Below are 15,382 nucleotides of genomic sequence, written 5' to 3'. Positions count from 1 at the left end.
AAAGCAACCATTGAGCAATAACATTTTCCATAACATAAGGAGTTAGAGAGAGAGAGATACGTAGAAACAAAAAAAAATGAGAGCAATCGAGACCCGGTGGCCAGAGAGAAAGAAGGAGACTGAGAGAGATGTGTTTCCCGTTTTAATCTCAAAGGAACACACCGTGCAGGATGTGGGGATGTTCTCGCTCTGGTGGGAGGAGGAATGGCACGCCGACGACTCCAAGGCAACCAATTTGTTTGTTTATTGTCTTGGTGTTTTGTCGCGGTCACAGTTCATTGCAGTCTGCCTCCACTCCAGCACGCTCTTTTAAATGACATCTATAAAACATGCGGCCTCCGTCGCCCGTCTTCCTCATCCCTCTCTCATGCACTGTCGTTTTTGTATCCCCCTTTCTTTATCCGTCCCTTTATCCCTTCTCTCTCATTCCCTCCTTCTGTTTCTTCCAGTATCTCTCTCTCTCTCTTTCTCTCTTTCTCTCTCTCTCTCTTTGTCTCTCGCTCCTCACATCAGTCAGGCATTATGTGGTGGCACAGAAGCTTCCAGGATGCCCACTCACATTCTCTGCGCTCACAAAGCCGCCCTGCTCTCTGCTAAATCCAATCACACATGGAGCTGCATTCAAGAAAGAGCACATCGGCACAGGGAAGAATCACTTGCAAAATATCCGCAAGGTTACGCTGTTGCATAATCAAGGTTATGCGATTTTAGACTAATGATTCCCACCTAGCTGCTTAAGTGGTGAACAACTAAGTTCTGTTTAATGGATTTTCCCTCTAAAAACAATTTAAAGGTGAAGTAACTTCTGCACCACTAGAGTCACCAAACGGAATTGCAAAACAATGACTGTTTACGAATTGGTTTCCAGATCATTTCACCTGTTTCCGTATTGGTCAGACAAAAAGAAAGTTCCGCCCCCAAACTCACATCATTGGGTGAGTTGGTTGCTATGTCTGGCTGCAAACAGTATGATGAGATATCATAGACCTATGAATGGTCAGTGCTTGGTATCCTTACAAATTGTAGTCTGTTACTGATTACAAATTATATGAAAAAAATTGCAGTTAGTAACGTAACCCATTACTCTACACATTACACATTTAAGGTAATATAATTGACTGTCTAAAAAACAAAATCATGGGATTAATCACAATGATTTTTCTATACACTGTTTTGGGTTGTTTTAACCCAATTTTGGGTCAAATATGGACAAAACCCAAATGTTGGGTTAAAAATGTAATTAAAAAAATTAGTTGGGTTGAAACAAACCAGCATTTTTTTTAGAGTGTAGACAGACATAGATATGGTTTATACATCTAACATAACATTACAATAGTGGGTGGGGGGGGGGGGGGGGGGGGGGGGAATAATTTTGGGAACATTACCATGACATCTTTAGAATAATATGATTTTCATCACATTAATGCCAAACATTAGAGTAATAATAATTGCATCTATTGCAGCCATAGTCATTTTGTTTCAGTTGTCTTCAAAATATAATAATTATTACATTTATTTGATCAAAAATATGGTAAAAGAGTAATATTGTAAAGAACTTTTTAAATTGTAATTCTATTTTTATGTATTTAAAAATAATATTTTTTATACAAAAGTATGTAATTTGTTCCTGTGATGCAAAGCTGAATTTTCTGCATCATATTTTTGTGGAAACCATAATGCATTTTTTCAGAATTCTTTGATGAATAGAAGGTTCAGAAGAACAGCATTTATTTGAAATAGAAATCTTTTGTAACATTATTCAGTAAATGTCTTCACTGTCATGCTTGATCAATTGAATGCATCCTCGCTGAATAAAAGTATACATTTATCTAACAGTGTGGCCATCATTAGGACCAGCATCATCTTCTCTTCCTCTTGGTCTGTGCTGTTACTTGAATGTTTATTGTTATTTTGTTGAGGCTTTGTCATTGTTCTTGCAGACACACAGTGAGATAAGCCACGGCTCATGAGCCATCACAGCTTTCTCAATTGGCTACGCAACTGAGCTTTGGACACATTACGTGGAGTGTGACATCCATCTCAATGTGTGCTGTAGCTGCTATATTTGCAGATTCAATGCTCTGCAGTGGCTCTGAATTGGTAATTCAAGCATGCTGTTTTGAGACTGCTTTAGTACTTTTAATTACAAACCCAAAGATTAAGATTCGATAGAGGAAAAATCCCCAATGCTGCTTCATTATCCATGCTAGCTCTGCAAGAATGTAAAAACCAGGTGGATGAATGAAAACAAGCTAAGTGAAGACAGTAAATGGGAAGACTGGGGCTTCTTGTAATGGGCTTGTTGTCATATCAGCTAACAAGGAATGTTCTCAGAACCTTGAATAATGTTAACAGAACGTTCTTTCAAAGTTATCTGGTCTTTAAATAACGTTTTGCATAACCAAGAAAAACTGGACGTTCATCAAAAATAATGATTTTATAACTTAATAGGAAAATTACCCTAGTGAAAAAAATCCATACCGAAGTGTATTTAAAATACATTTATTTAATACTAAGTATACTACAAAACTATTAACATATTTACTGACATTATCACTTGAGACTTACTGATATGAATATTATAATTACACTTTATTTGGAGTATTTCTTTATTGCACAATGCACATTTCTTAATATTAAGCCTAAAATGTGTTTTAATAGCACTATTAGTAAGGATAGTATGATCTCTATAATATCAGTGTTTAAATGCAAGATATTTAAAGTGTACCTAAAGTATACTTGCAATAGTTCCACTTTAGCACAATCAAATATACTTAAAGCTGCAGTCCGTAGTTTTTCCTCTTTGTCGCCATCTCTGTTCGAAATATGCAATTGCAGTTATTCCCGGAATTATCAACTTTACGTGGGTTGTGCCTCGGCACGGCACAGCGCGGATGAATCCAATGTTATGAGGAGAATGTGGCTGTCAGTCGCCGCGCCGGTGTGGATACTGTCATTCAGAATCACAGATTCTACTTTTTGGAAGTATGACCAACATAAGAATATTCACTGGAATATTTCGTCTGAACAAGTAACATCCACTTTTGTTCTGACCAACTAAGGGGGAAAAAAGCATTGCAGTAAATCACGCTGATTAAATCTAACGATCGCTTATCATATCACGTCAAACCGTGCAAATTATACTTTGTTCTCAAATTGTTAATGTTAACAACATCAGCATTGCGTTACTACATTTAATGCCCTTCCGATATTATCCTTGTTTTCGCATGAGCCGGTTGCAGTCTCTTTTTTTCTGTAGCCACTCATTTTACAGTCATTTTACAACGGGTGAATCTCCAGTTGTCACTGGTGATTGTCGTTTGAACCTTTCTGGACCTACCATCAAATTGATAAGTTTAATTATATCTTAATCTTATAAGTGCTGTGAGAAAAGGCTATAAATCTCCAACTCCGACATCCTCACCCGCAATATAGCCTACTAGCCGAGACTCCTTCTTTATGTGTACAGATGTGATGTAATGACGCAAAGACATGCTCGAATTTCCCACGGAAATCCACCAGTACCGCTGGAATTAAAAACATTATTACAAGCTTACCGTTCTGAATCGAGCTAAGGCAAGCAGATAGTGTTGAACACTGGCTGGTTATGTACTTGCTCAAAAATGTATTTTGGATCATTTTTAACCCAAAAAAGTTACGGACTGCAGCTTTAAGTATAGCTTTAGTTGAACTTCAGCACTTACAAGTGCATTACAAAATTAGTTGTTCCAATTTAGCAGACTTAAAGTATACCAATTTATAATACTAAAAGTACAATTGCAGGGTATTTATATTAAGTACATAAATATGCAAATGTATATACATAATATATTTCAAATACATTTTAGTATATTTATTTTTCTCTAGCAAAAGCAGAGCATATTTTTGTTAGCATAGATACATGGGGTAAGTTGTCACAATGAAACCTGCTATTATACATACTATTACAGGTTTTCCAGCTACATTTAAACAGTGAAACATTTATGAAACCCTAAACAATTCATGAAACGACAAAAGGGGTAACATTAGGGGTGTGACAACGATACACTCTACTCACGAGACGAGACAATACACGATACTGGGCTCATGAGAACGAGACGAGATGATTTTGACACTATTTTTAAGAAATCTTCCATGATGAAATATATGACTAGAAAAATAGTCTTTTATTCGACTGAAAATCACAAAATGCAAAACAACGCAGATGCATTTTGAAACTAGGGCTGTCACTAGCGATTATTTTAGTTATCGGTCGATTATTTTATGGTAAATTTTACTGTGAAATGAACAATAGCATTTAAAATGACTTAAACACATATGTAGAGGCAATAATAATTGGTTCAAATAAAGTATCAAAAGGTTTTATTGAACATCCCATCTAACCCAACACGTTGCACGAGATCTGGTCATGCCCTATATGACATATGAAACACTGGTCTTTTGACTAAAAAGCTCTTAGTTGCTGAGCCCTTGTTACAATGTCCCTGTGTTTCATCCGTTCCTTGCTAACAGAGACCAGACTGGCTGCATGATTTCAATTTGACACAGCAACAGTGTGATTGCACCGAGCCGAGGCTCATTTCTGAGGCAGGAAGACAATGGCAAATCTATCTCGCATCAGTTGCAGTTCCCTCTCACAAGCATGCAAAGCAATATCTCCAAATTACAGCCTCTAGAATTCGACAGGCTAAAGGCCGAGGACATGACTAGAGCGTTCTGTTCCCCAGGAAACAAAACAGGCTGGACGGCCCTCTCGCACTTCTGCCTCGTCTCTGCAATAAATCACCTGCCATCTCATGCATGTGTAGTGATCTTAAACACAATGATGATCTATGATCGCTCGGTGTGGCTAGAAATATAAGTTGGATCAATATAGAAGATATTCTCAACTGGTTTCGCTTCAGGACCATGATTTTACATTAGACATCAAGAGCCAAGTAAACAATATATATATGTAAATAAATATGTATTTATGGTTGTATCCAGTTCTGAACATATTATCTGTCTCGTATGTCCAACACAATGCAGAATTCATGTTTATATATATATTAGCAAAACCATATACTAATTAATATTTATATATTATTTACCAACAACCAATAACATATTTTCTTTGGAAAAAGTGTCATTTGGTTATATATATATATATATATATATAATAAATATAATTAATAATAATATTATAATAAAATATTAATAATTATGTATTAATTATGTTAATAATTAGTATGTATGTATATATATATATATATGAATATAATTAATAATCTGGGCCAAAACCGAAAATTTAGGATGCGCTTGGCCGAAAACCGAAACTGAAGCCGAAAATGGCTTCTTTTAAAAACGTATATAATATATATATATTTATATATTTAAATTGCTTGAATTTAATGGATCTGAAATGAAAAATCACAAACCAATAGAATAATCAAACTTTTAACAGTTACATAACAAAAGCTAAAATATTTTTAACAATAAATATAAATAATAATACCAAATAATATTATTCTTCAAGTTTTATGTTCCATCAAATAAAATTGTTTTTTAACAGTTGTGCAAAAAAAGATCCACAATTATCTGAATAACTGCACACAAAATCACAGAATGGCAGTGGGCCTCTATTCTGCTGCTGCATGTAAACTATTTTTTACTTACATTTGAAATTGCTGTGCAAAACAATGCAAAACAACAGTGCAAAAACAGCAATAGAACTTAATCCTTAGGAAACACAGTTGTGCAGTGCTACGCAAATTTTAATGTAACTGCTATACACAGAAAATTGGACTGCTGTTTATTTAAGCAAACGTGGCAGGTTTCTCTTTAAGAACAAAAGTTGCTCAGCTTTTTGACAGGAAAGACGGTTCCTCTTCTCATTAAGAACATGAGATGCTGCACTGAATAGTCTCTCACTGTCTGTGCTGGTGCTTGGGGCAGATAAATACCTGCGTGGTGCAATCCGCGCAAGCAATGGAAAGCGGCCTTGGGTCGCGCGCCAGTAGTCAAGGGGATTGTCACTTCTGGCAATGGGTAGTTCAGCTAGATACGTCTCTATTTGTTGTGCGGCTGCGCTTGTTCCGACACCGCAACGAATCGAGGTGCTTTCCTGTAAAATTTCGTCAAACATCTCAGAAAAGTGAGGGAGTGTACGCCTCCTCACTTGTACGTAACCGTTTCTCAGGCACCGTTTGCGGTGCGCTCCTCACCAGATGTTTCAATCTCCGTCAGCTCTGTTTGTGTAATTTCACGCACTCGTTGATTTTTCACGGATGGGAGGGGGGCGGGTGACATTCATTTTCGGTTTACGTTTTCGGCTGTTTTTTTTTTTATTTCGGACCAAAACCGATAATGCCATTTTCGGCCGAACATTTTCGCCGGCCGAAATTTCGGTGCACCCCTAATTTTCACTATTTGTATTCATATAGAGTGCTATATATATATATATATATATATATCCTATACAGTATATTCATATAATTTGCATTTACAATTGTATTTAGACCTGCAAGCTGCAAGCCATTTTGTGAACCACCACTTGAGAACCACTGATATAGGAAACAAAAAGGCAGCTAGACACCACCTGCTTACCAGAAGCTTCTATTCCTGAAATCATTGTGCAATAGCAGAAGTGATTCATGCACCTGCTTCTTACACAGACGTACACTTGCAGAGGAAAACTAAAAGTGATCAAGATATGCTTCATGTGTAGTTCACAGATCCATTAGTCTTGTTCCAACGTTCCTGACCTTAAAAGCAAATGTTAAGTCCTGTATAATTGCTAGCGCAAATGTCTGTATAGAAAAGTATCTTGTCATCCTATTACTGCTAACGATTGCCGCATTGACCTGCCTTAGAGGAAGTCTGAGAGCTCTTCCTACGTTCTAGACCGCCATCTATCTATATCTCACAGATCAGAAGGTCACACGCTCTCAAACGGATAGTACCTGAGCTTGACCACGGCTACAAACGAGAAATATCTGTTCAAATCTAACTGGCCTTTACGATCTTGTCAGATGAAGAGCTTAGAAAAGCACTCTTCATTAAAATGCTGTCATTTTCAGTTTAGGATATCAAGTTCATTAGTGGAAAAACAACATTGTTCTTTGTTAGAGGAAAGAGAAATACCAGGGATTATTTTCATCTTGTCAAGAGCAATATTCTGAAAAATATGAAAGCTACTTTTGCTGCAACCTCTAGTTAAGGAATAGTTTCCCCATTAAAAATAAACCTAGAATGACACTTCTTGACGATCCAGTTTTGCACGAATGCAGGAGTGAATGAGATTTGAAAAAGATTTTCAGTGAATGCTACCGATCCCGATCTGAATTCTGACTCGTGATGCAGTCCGAATCATAATCACACTGTGTTTGTTCGTTCGTTGGCCAGAGGAGAACTGGCTCTCCAACTGATCCTGGTTTCTCCCAAGGTTTTTTGGTCCCCAGGTCACCTCTGGTTTTCTTAGTTGGAGACACTTAATATTATTCAACAATATTATTGATCTGACTGTACTGACGCTGTTGACTGAGAACTCAACTGAGCTGGATGACGACATAACTGCTTTTTAGATGAAACGAACTGATTTAATAATTGATCATCTTTTCAACGGAACTGAATCAACACTGAACTGACTTAAGCTGAACAACAGACAAAATGAATCATTTCCCTGTTATCACTGTAAACAGGGTTCTCAAGTCTCACGCATTGGCCGTGAGACACACGCAATTCAACCAGTTCACACGCTCACACGCCACACCGTGTATTTCTCACGCTGAAAAGGCAATGCCAACCAAGTTGTCCTGCAAGCTTTATATATATACGAGGCGCAGGCACACAAAGTGAAGTTTCCTGCCGCCAGCACGTATCTCGGCCAGATTGCGTTTGTTACTAGGCAACATAGATGCGCGAACACACGAAAGTTGACGGAACATTCTCGGCCACCGTACGTTCGTTACTAGGTGACCAACAACATCGCGCGAACACACGTCGTGATGGAGAAGGTAAGTTGGAAGAAAGCTCGTCTAACATTTTTAGGCTAGAACATTTAATATATAGCCCATCGTATACATTATTATTGATGCAGTCAAAAACTCTACAACTACTTTGCAACCAGGCCAGAAGCTTTGGCACAGTTTGGCTAGCTTACGTTATCTGAAACTAAGGGAAATGTTAGTGGGTATGGGAAGGAATAAAGATGTATTTCTTCATTTTATTTTAAATATTATATAATTTTATATATTATACTGTAGTAATAGTCTTTCTAGTTACATTAAGGCTACATGTATTAAAGCAGAGTGCTCTGGGTAATATTTTAATTTAAATGTCTGGCATCGAGCCACAGTGCTTCAAGTGGGAGCCCCCTACCCCTGTGTTATCAAGGCATCAAAATGTGCAACAAACACTTACAACACAAAACACATTACATACGCTGGAGTGTGTACTCTTGTGTACACACACACACACCCCTTAATACTCTAATATGTCATTTGTTCACAACGTCCCACCACACAATAAATCATTATACCATTTCGACTAGACACATTCAAAATGCAAAAAGATTTGTTTTTCCAAACTGTTTGGAGCAATTTGTTATATTTTTGTAATTTTGAAATATAACATTAAAGAGTATATTTGATGTGATGAATTGCTCTGACATTTATCAGATTTACCAATTGTTATAATTTCAATTTGTGCTGGTTAATTATGAACAATGGGTCAAATTGGGGGGCGGGGGCGGGGCTCCATTAGGGCTCCTCCCCTAACCGCATGTGATCTCACTCCAAGCTTTTGATAAAACTTGAGAACCCTGCTGTAAAGCTGCTTTGAAACAATCTTTGTTGTATAAAGCGCTATATAAGTAAAGGTGACTTGACTTCAATAATAGCTTCCATTTTGGTATTTTCCTCAAAATATGGCTTCAGAAGATTTCAAATCTAGTCATAAGTCATATGAACTGTTTTATAGGGTACTTCGGTGCACTGTAAATTAAAATAAATAAATAAATACTATTCCAGCCTTTCAACATCAAAATTCCCCATTTAATTCATTGAGTGAAAACTGTTTCAAAATAAATGCATGGAAATTAGCAGCCAGGACATTGTGCAAAAGATCTTTTTGAATTTTGAAATTTGCATTTATGAGTGAAAAATTTCTTTAATAATTGGATTAATCAGAATCAGAAAGAGCTTTATTGCTTGCACACACAAGGAATTTTTCTTGGGCCTTGTTTGACAACAAATTCTCTCGGTGGCTCTGCAGAAAATGATCTGAAATGCCAATATGTGGGTGAAAGCGAGCGTCTGTTTCTGTAATGCACTGTGATCTGTCATCAGACTGTCAAATGATGCTCTGAGATGCGAGACAGATTGCGATGCTGTGACCTTTGTTTGCGTGACCCGGGGAGCATAACCAATTTAAGTTGCCCAGCAGATACATTGACTTTAACAGAGCAGCGCCACGTTTCGCAGTGAAACAAACCGAAAAGAAAAAAAAATCCGCAGCTGCCCTTTGGTCTGTCTGTCAGCAATTCCCACAAATAACACGGCACAATAAAATCATCGCCCAACAGGCCCACAGGCGTTTTCAAAGGCTGCTGACGGCGATCTATAAAGCACAGTAATGGGTCACTTGTCATGGGGCGTGAAAGGGAAGATCTACGGCGGCTCTCCAGTCGCTCTCCTGGGAGCGCAATTAATCAAGGGCGAATAGTATCAGCATGCAACAAAAGCCGTAAGGTTATTACAGCCGCTGTTCTGCTGGATGAAATGCGATGATAGCGCTAATTGCAAAAAACAGCTGACCGCACACGAGACGCGGAAAGCAAGATGAAGGGCAGATGAAAAGGATGGAGACAAAAGGAGGGGATGTAAAAGGAGGAGAAGTTGTGCAGAGAGTTGGTGAAGTCAGGGCCCGGCCCGGCTGACAAGATAAGCAGGGGTGTTCGCTTTCATTTCTGCCGCTCTGCTCTTGTTTTACGGCATGGTTCATTTTCATTTTGACACTTAGGATTTCATTACAGGCCATAAGCGAATAAGCTATGGGTCTTGATTACTAACACTCTGGCTGCATCCGGAATCACATTCTCTCTTGAGTAGGTACTTATTTTGAATAAGTAATTACTTCACGACCGCTAAAAAAAGAATGTTCTATATAGAATGAATGTGTACATGTAATCTGGACGTACATTCGCCATGTTGTCATTATCATGTGACATACCAGCGTCATTTGTGTCGCTTCACCGACCGTTCATAAATCCTCTCCCGTGGCCTCATGGGAAAGTAAAGTGTCCATCATATGAACACTTCAGAATCTCGCCGGAAGTAGCAGGTCATCCGGGTACTCTTTACCTACTCGTTCATGAGTACTGTGAATTCGGACATACTTCTTTTGTCACACCTACTATATAGTAAGAAGTTTCGGATCTCAGTGAACCCATGACCCATGTTTTTTACCTGATGTTGGATCAGTTTTATAAAGTTGTAGACATTTGTACTGACTCATTTGTATAGTAAAAAAGGAAGAGCAGTAATTGTCACTCATTGGACTGACTAGCCAAAATGCAAAAACAAGCCCAAGAAATTAATAAAAGAACACATACAGTATTATACAGACACTTCATATTTAATGGTATTTGATGATTTTAATATTCCGTTTAATAGATTAAAGGGAAATGTTTTCCAGAAACACTTTTTGTTATGCTGGTTGAAACTCTCTTCAGGTCCTGAGAGAAATCAATAAAAGAAGTGGTCTAAATATAAAAAAAATTTGCATATATCTTCTTTGGAAGATTCAGGACCAAAACATTTTCATCCAATCATTGCATTCGGACAGAATGTCTTACCCGCCTGTCAACCTATGTATGCTTTACCTGCTCATCATCAGTATGTTCCTTTATGAGGCTATGCAGAGTTGTAGACAGACAGTCACCGAGTGCCGAAAACAAACAGCAGCCCCTTTTTACAGTTCCTTCCGAACCAAAACTACGAGCTTATGCTGCGCTCACGCCATGTCGTAATTATGGCATTAAAGAGATGGCATCCCGTGACGTTTAACTCTGAGCTGTTGCATTTCAATGGCAACACTTTAAACGCCACAATGAATCTGCAGCAGTCAGCTGATAAGTCAGAGCTCTTCAAGTTGTTTATGTTCATTATTATTGTAATGTTACATGCTTTGAGATATGAGGTAGTTGTTTTCTCCCTGCTGTACACGTTCATGTTTTGGAGGAGGAGTGGCTTTGGAGGAGGAGGATAGCTAGCTTGCTATTGTCTGCCTACCCTACCTAGCCTGGGTTTCCCCATGCTGCCTTGCGCGCAGCTCGATTTTATTCACGCTGCTAGGCAGCCTGGACACCATGGACCAGATTTTCCCCTCAAAAAGGAACCAATCACAGAACGGGGAGGGAGCAGCAAGACGATGACGACGTCTATGCGACACACCGAAGCGGTTTGTTTATATCTATGGATCCAACATGGCATTAGACGCGAAGTTACCTTTCGATGCAGCCTTAGATAGTGTTCTAAGTAGTTTAGTCGCTGAACGCCATCGTGTACACATAAATCTCTGACCCATCGTCAAATTTCTGTCGCTCTACATACGTCATCTGGTATAATTGAAACGATTGGCTATGAGCTACGTACAGGCGCATTTGATAGACATTCGTAGCGCCCAATAAACGGCTCTGGGCATTCGTAAACCACGCCTCAAATACGAGAAAATGAACATGTGGTTCCCAGACCACGTCTCAATGAGACGAGGTCTGACGTTAGCCAGGCTATACCCTACCTTTAACCTTTCAAGAAAATATTTGTAATTGCTTGGTAAGAGCTGTTTTTATGTATGTTTGGGCTGGGTTTTCGTTGCATTTACACTGTTTTGACCAGCAGGTGTCAATAGCGTGGGGTTTCAAGGGCTTTGAAACAGTGAATCAAAGCAAAGCAAATGGTTTAATTGATTCAGAGTATTAAAAAGCTTTGTTTCTCCAATCACTACACTGAAACCAAAGGTAGCTGCTTACTTGCCTAATCAGTGATTTAACAGACAGTGTAGTTTATTTGATGACACCTCTTAAAGGACTTTGGACCCCACTGACTTTCATTGTATGATTAGATTATATTCTTTTGTGTTCTGCGTAGGAAAGAAAACCATGAGGGTGAGTAAATGATGAAAACTTTGATTTTTGAGTGAACATGTTCATTCCTTTAAGTGGGAGTCGTGCGTGTGTCATCTAAAGAATCATGTGGAAGCGAAGTCATTTGGAAATGTTGGCTGCGTCTGAAAGCTTCGGCATAATGACTTGTTGCCTCGCTGCCCTATCAGGCAATGACTCCGCAGGAGGTTCCTCACAAAACTTATACAGCATAACGGTTTAATGATCTACAACAAATTAGAAAGAACTTTCGTGATAACAAAGCAAATACTTAATTACTTCAATAGTAAGTTCTTGCTAAATGAAAAAGTTGGTCACACAAACTGACCTTTCAGGCTCCATATTAATTTTTTCGCTCAACTATCATGGAATCGAGCACGCAGGGTTGTGGGAGACCATAGGCAGTGCATGATACATCTCTGCTGCCTTCAAAAATGAATCAGATGAAAGCATCTCAGGATGTTTAGACAGAATGCGGCACCAACATTGGATTCGGACGTGCCTCGTTGCCTTCTCTGTATCCGGCCTGCAGAGACAGCATTTCTCAGCCTTCAGACACAGCCGCTGCTGTACTATTTAAACCTGTACGCATTTTGTGCAAAAGGCATGCCAGAAAACACTACTTATTTAGCCAGTTCATGAGGAACGTTCATGACAAAACTGAATTTCTCATCATTCTCTGTCGGCAACATATGAATAATAAAATACACAGATAGATGCAACCTTTGTTGCAATAGCACTTTCTAAAAGCCTTTCTTTGTCAGGATGTGAAAAGAGCTAAAGTTATATGAAAGTGCTTAACTGTATCCATTTACTTCCAAACAATATCACTTAAATGAACCAAATCACTTGTGAATCATCCGATGCATCAAATCACATATCATAATTACGACTTCAGAACTCAAAAATTCTCAGAAGGCTTTGAATTCTGATGATCTATAGAACAAAGGTAAATGAGCTTTAGACAACCAAGTGAATATTTAATAACCGCAATGCAAGCTGAAAAAATGGCATTCAGAAATTAATTTACTTTCAACCGCTCCGTCAGATGCCATTTTTATTCTTTGAACCAACTGTACAGATTTATGGAATCATTGTTAGTGAAGTAGACACACATATATATATATCTATATATATATATGTAATAATGACTTTAAAAACCACTAGATGGAGCAATTTCAGTAAATATGAATATAAACAATATAAACAATTGCTGCCTTTCAAATGAGATAAATTCTGAAGGGCACTTCGGAGTGAGACCAATCATGGCCAGCATATTGAAGTGCTCAAAACTGGCCACTTCAATGGGAACCTTCAGAATAAAGGATTTCGAAGGGAACTACTGATGGACACTTCGCTCCCATGATTCTTTGAGCAGGCAAGCAGCGTACACAATTGAGCGACCACTGCACCTCCACGATGACGCAGAAACTGTTCCAAGGAACATTTTTTTGTTTTTTTGTGGTCCCCTATACACCTTTCTTCCCTTCGAAGCATTTCACTTCAGTAGTGTGACATACTTCTGGGGAAAACCCCATGACCCATGCAGTCTCAGTACCTTACACATTTGTGGGTAAGTACACTGAAAGTGCACAAACTGTAAAATAAAGTGCAACCAAAAAAAGTGTAGGGAGGGACTTCATTTTGGGATTGGATTGGATTTGATGTTAAGGAACGTCAGCCAAACATGGATTGTTTCCTACAGTCCTGCCTGATAATGATAAGGCAGCATTTTGAAGATTTCGAACACAGTCATTGAATTTTTTTTTGCAAAGGTGCACCTGTACTGTGGCCTGCAGCACAGATGCTGACTGATATAATAATCCTTGTTCAGTAATTATGGGTTATGTGACATTGATCTGCAACCCCAACAACAATCAGCAATGATTCAGATCCAAACAAGCCATTTAACTCTCAAACACACCAGCACAGAGGATTTGGCATCGGACCGGCTGGGTGTTCCTCATGTGTTCCATATGTCCAACTTTAGTGGTCACCATCATCTCTCTATTATTAACTACCCAATCCATCGACATCATATCATCATCAGCTCTGGTATTCTCACTAGTACCATTACCATCTTCATATCACCAGCTCAATGTCATTTATTAATCAAAATTCCACACAGTTATGAAATAAATACATAGTAAATCTGCATCACTACACTTTAAATCAGGAATAGAATAGCTGTCGATTATGTTCATATATACATATATGTGTGTGTGGTTGTTTTGTTACATTTTTTTATTTAATTTGGAACTAAAATTATAACAATATATTAAAAATAAATAAATAAACAATTATTATAAAATATCATCCCATTTCCAACATCCTTTATGCTCCGTCAGTAACTCAGATGTACAACGCATTTTTCTTATTTCAAAGCTAATTTCTAATAATAATCTAGGACTTACCTGTAGTTGAGCCGTCAATAAAAGTGAAGGGATAATAACGGTCTCATTTGCTTTTCATTGTCAGAAGTAAAACCCCAGCAGTGCCGAAGACTGATAATTTCCCTTTGCGCAAAAACGATCCTGAGAAAAGCATCACCTACAGATTCAAACAAGAATGCAAATCAAATTAAAACGATTCCTGCGCCAGTTCAGAAAGTCTCAAATGAGTCCTTCAAACTCCCACTCTCCAAAGTTCCTTCAGATGCGTCTGAACTTTGCGCGCTGGAACGGATCTGAATAAGCATGGATGATGAGATATTTAGTTGCAGTTATTATAACGAAGGGTTCAAATATCCATTCTAGGTTTCTCATGTGGTTGTGAAGTGAGGGCTTTGGGCTGCTGCAGTCATGTGTTCAGGATGGCTGCTCGCTGTGTTGTGTGGAGAGGGATGGTGAGGTGCTCGACTCGCCTCTCAAGTGTTCAGCACTTCAAGCATCCGGAGGAACCCATGGGGAGAGGGTTCTGTGCGCGCCCGGCGCTGTGGAGAAATGGCGCCCCCTGGTGGCTGCAGACTCGTTACGCGTGATAAATGAATGTCATTGCTATTAGATTGCAAAATATCAGACCCATTGACATCGGTACGGAAGCCAATTTCAGCCACATATGACACTTTTATGTCATCATTATGACTTTTTATGTCATAATTTTGCCATTTTAATTAAAAGTACGTTTTTTAAGTCATAATTTTGACTTGTCATCTCATACATTTGACTTAGTATGTCAATTTTGACTTTTTATGTTTTTTTCCCTTTATGTGGTGGAAATGGGCTTCCATACATTTGTTTA

At 38.4% G+C, this 15,382-nt stretch overlaps 1 protein-coding gene across 2 annotated transcripts in view; it reads right to left on the bottom strand.

The window, feature by feature from the left end:
• tafa3a (TAFA chemokine like family member 3a) overlaps positions 1-14,976 on the bottom strand; it is a 98,679-nt gene extending 83,703 nt beyond the window's left edge. For both annotated transcript variants that reach the window (XM_084426395.1, XM_084426394.1), the window contains exon 1: positions 14,557-14,976. The gene's annotated coding sequence lies outside the window, so the exon portion shown is untranslated. The remainder of the gene's footprint in view (positions 1-14,556) is intronic.
• Positions 14,977-15,382: the final 406 nt, after the last annotated feature.

This window comes from Rutilus rutilus (genome assembly GCF_951802725.1).
Source record: "Rutilus rutilus genome assembly, chromosome: 12".
Classification (NCBI taxonomy): domain Eukaryota; kingdom Metazoa; phylum Chordata; class Actinopteri; order Cypriniformes; family Leuciscidae; genus Rutilus; species Rutilus rutilus.
Note: the sequence above shows the minus strand (reverse complement) of the source record. Positions and strands in the feature narration are given on the sequence as shown.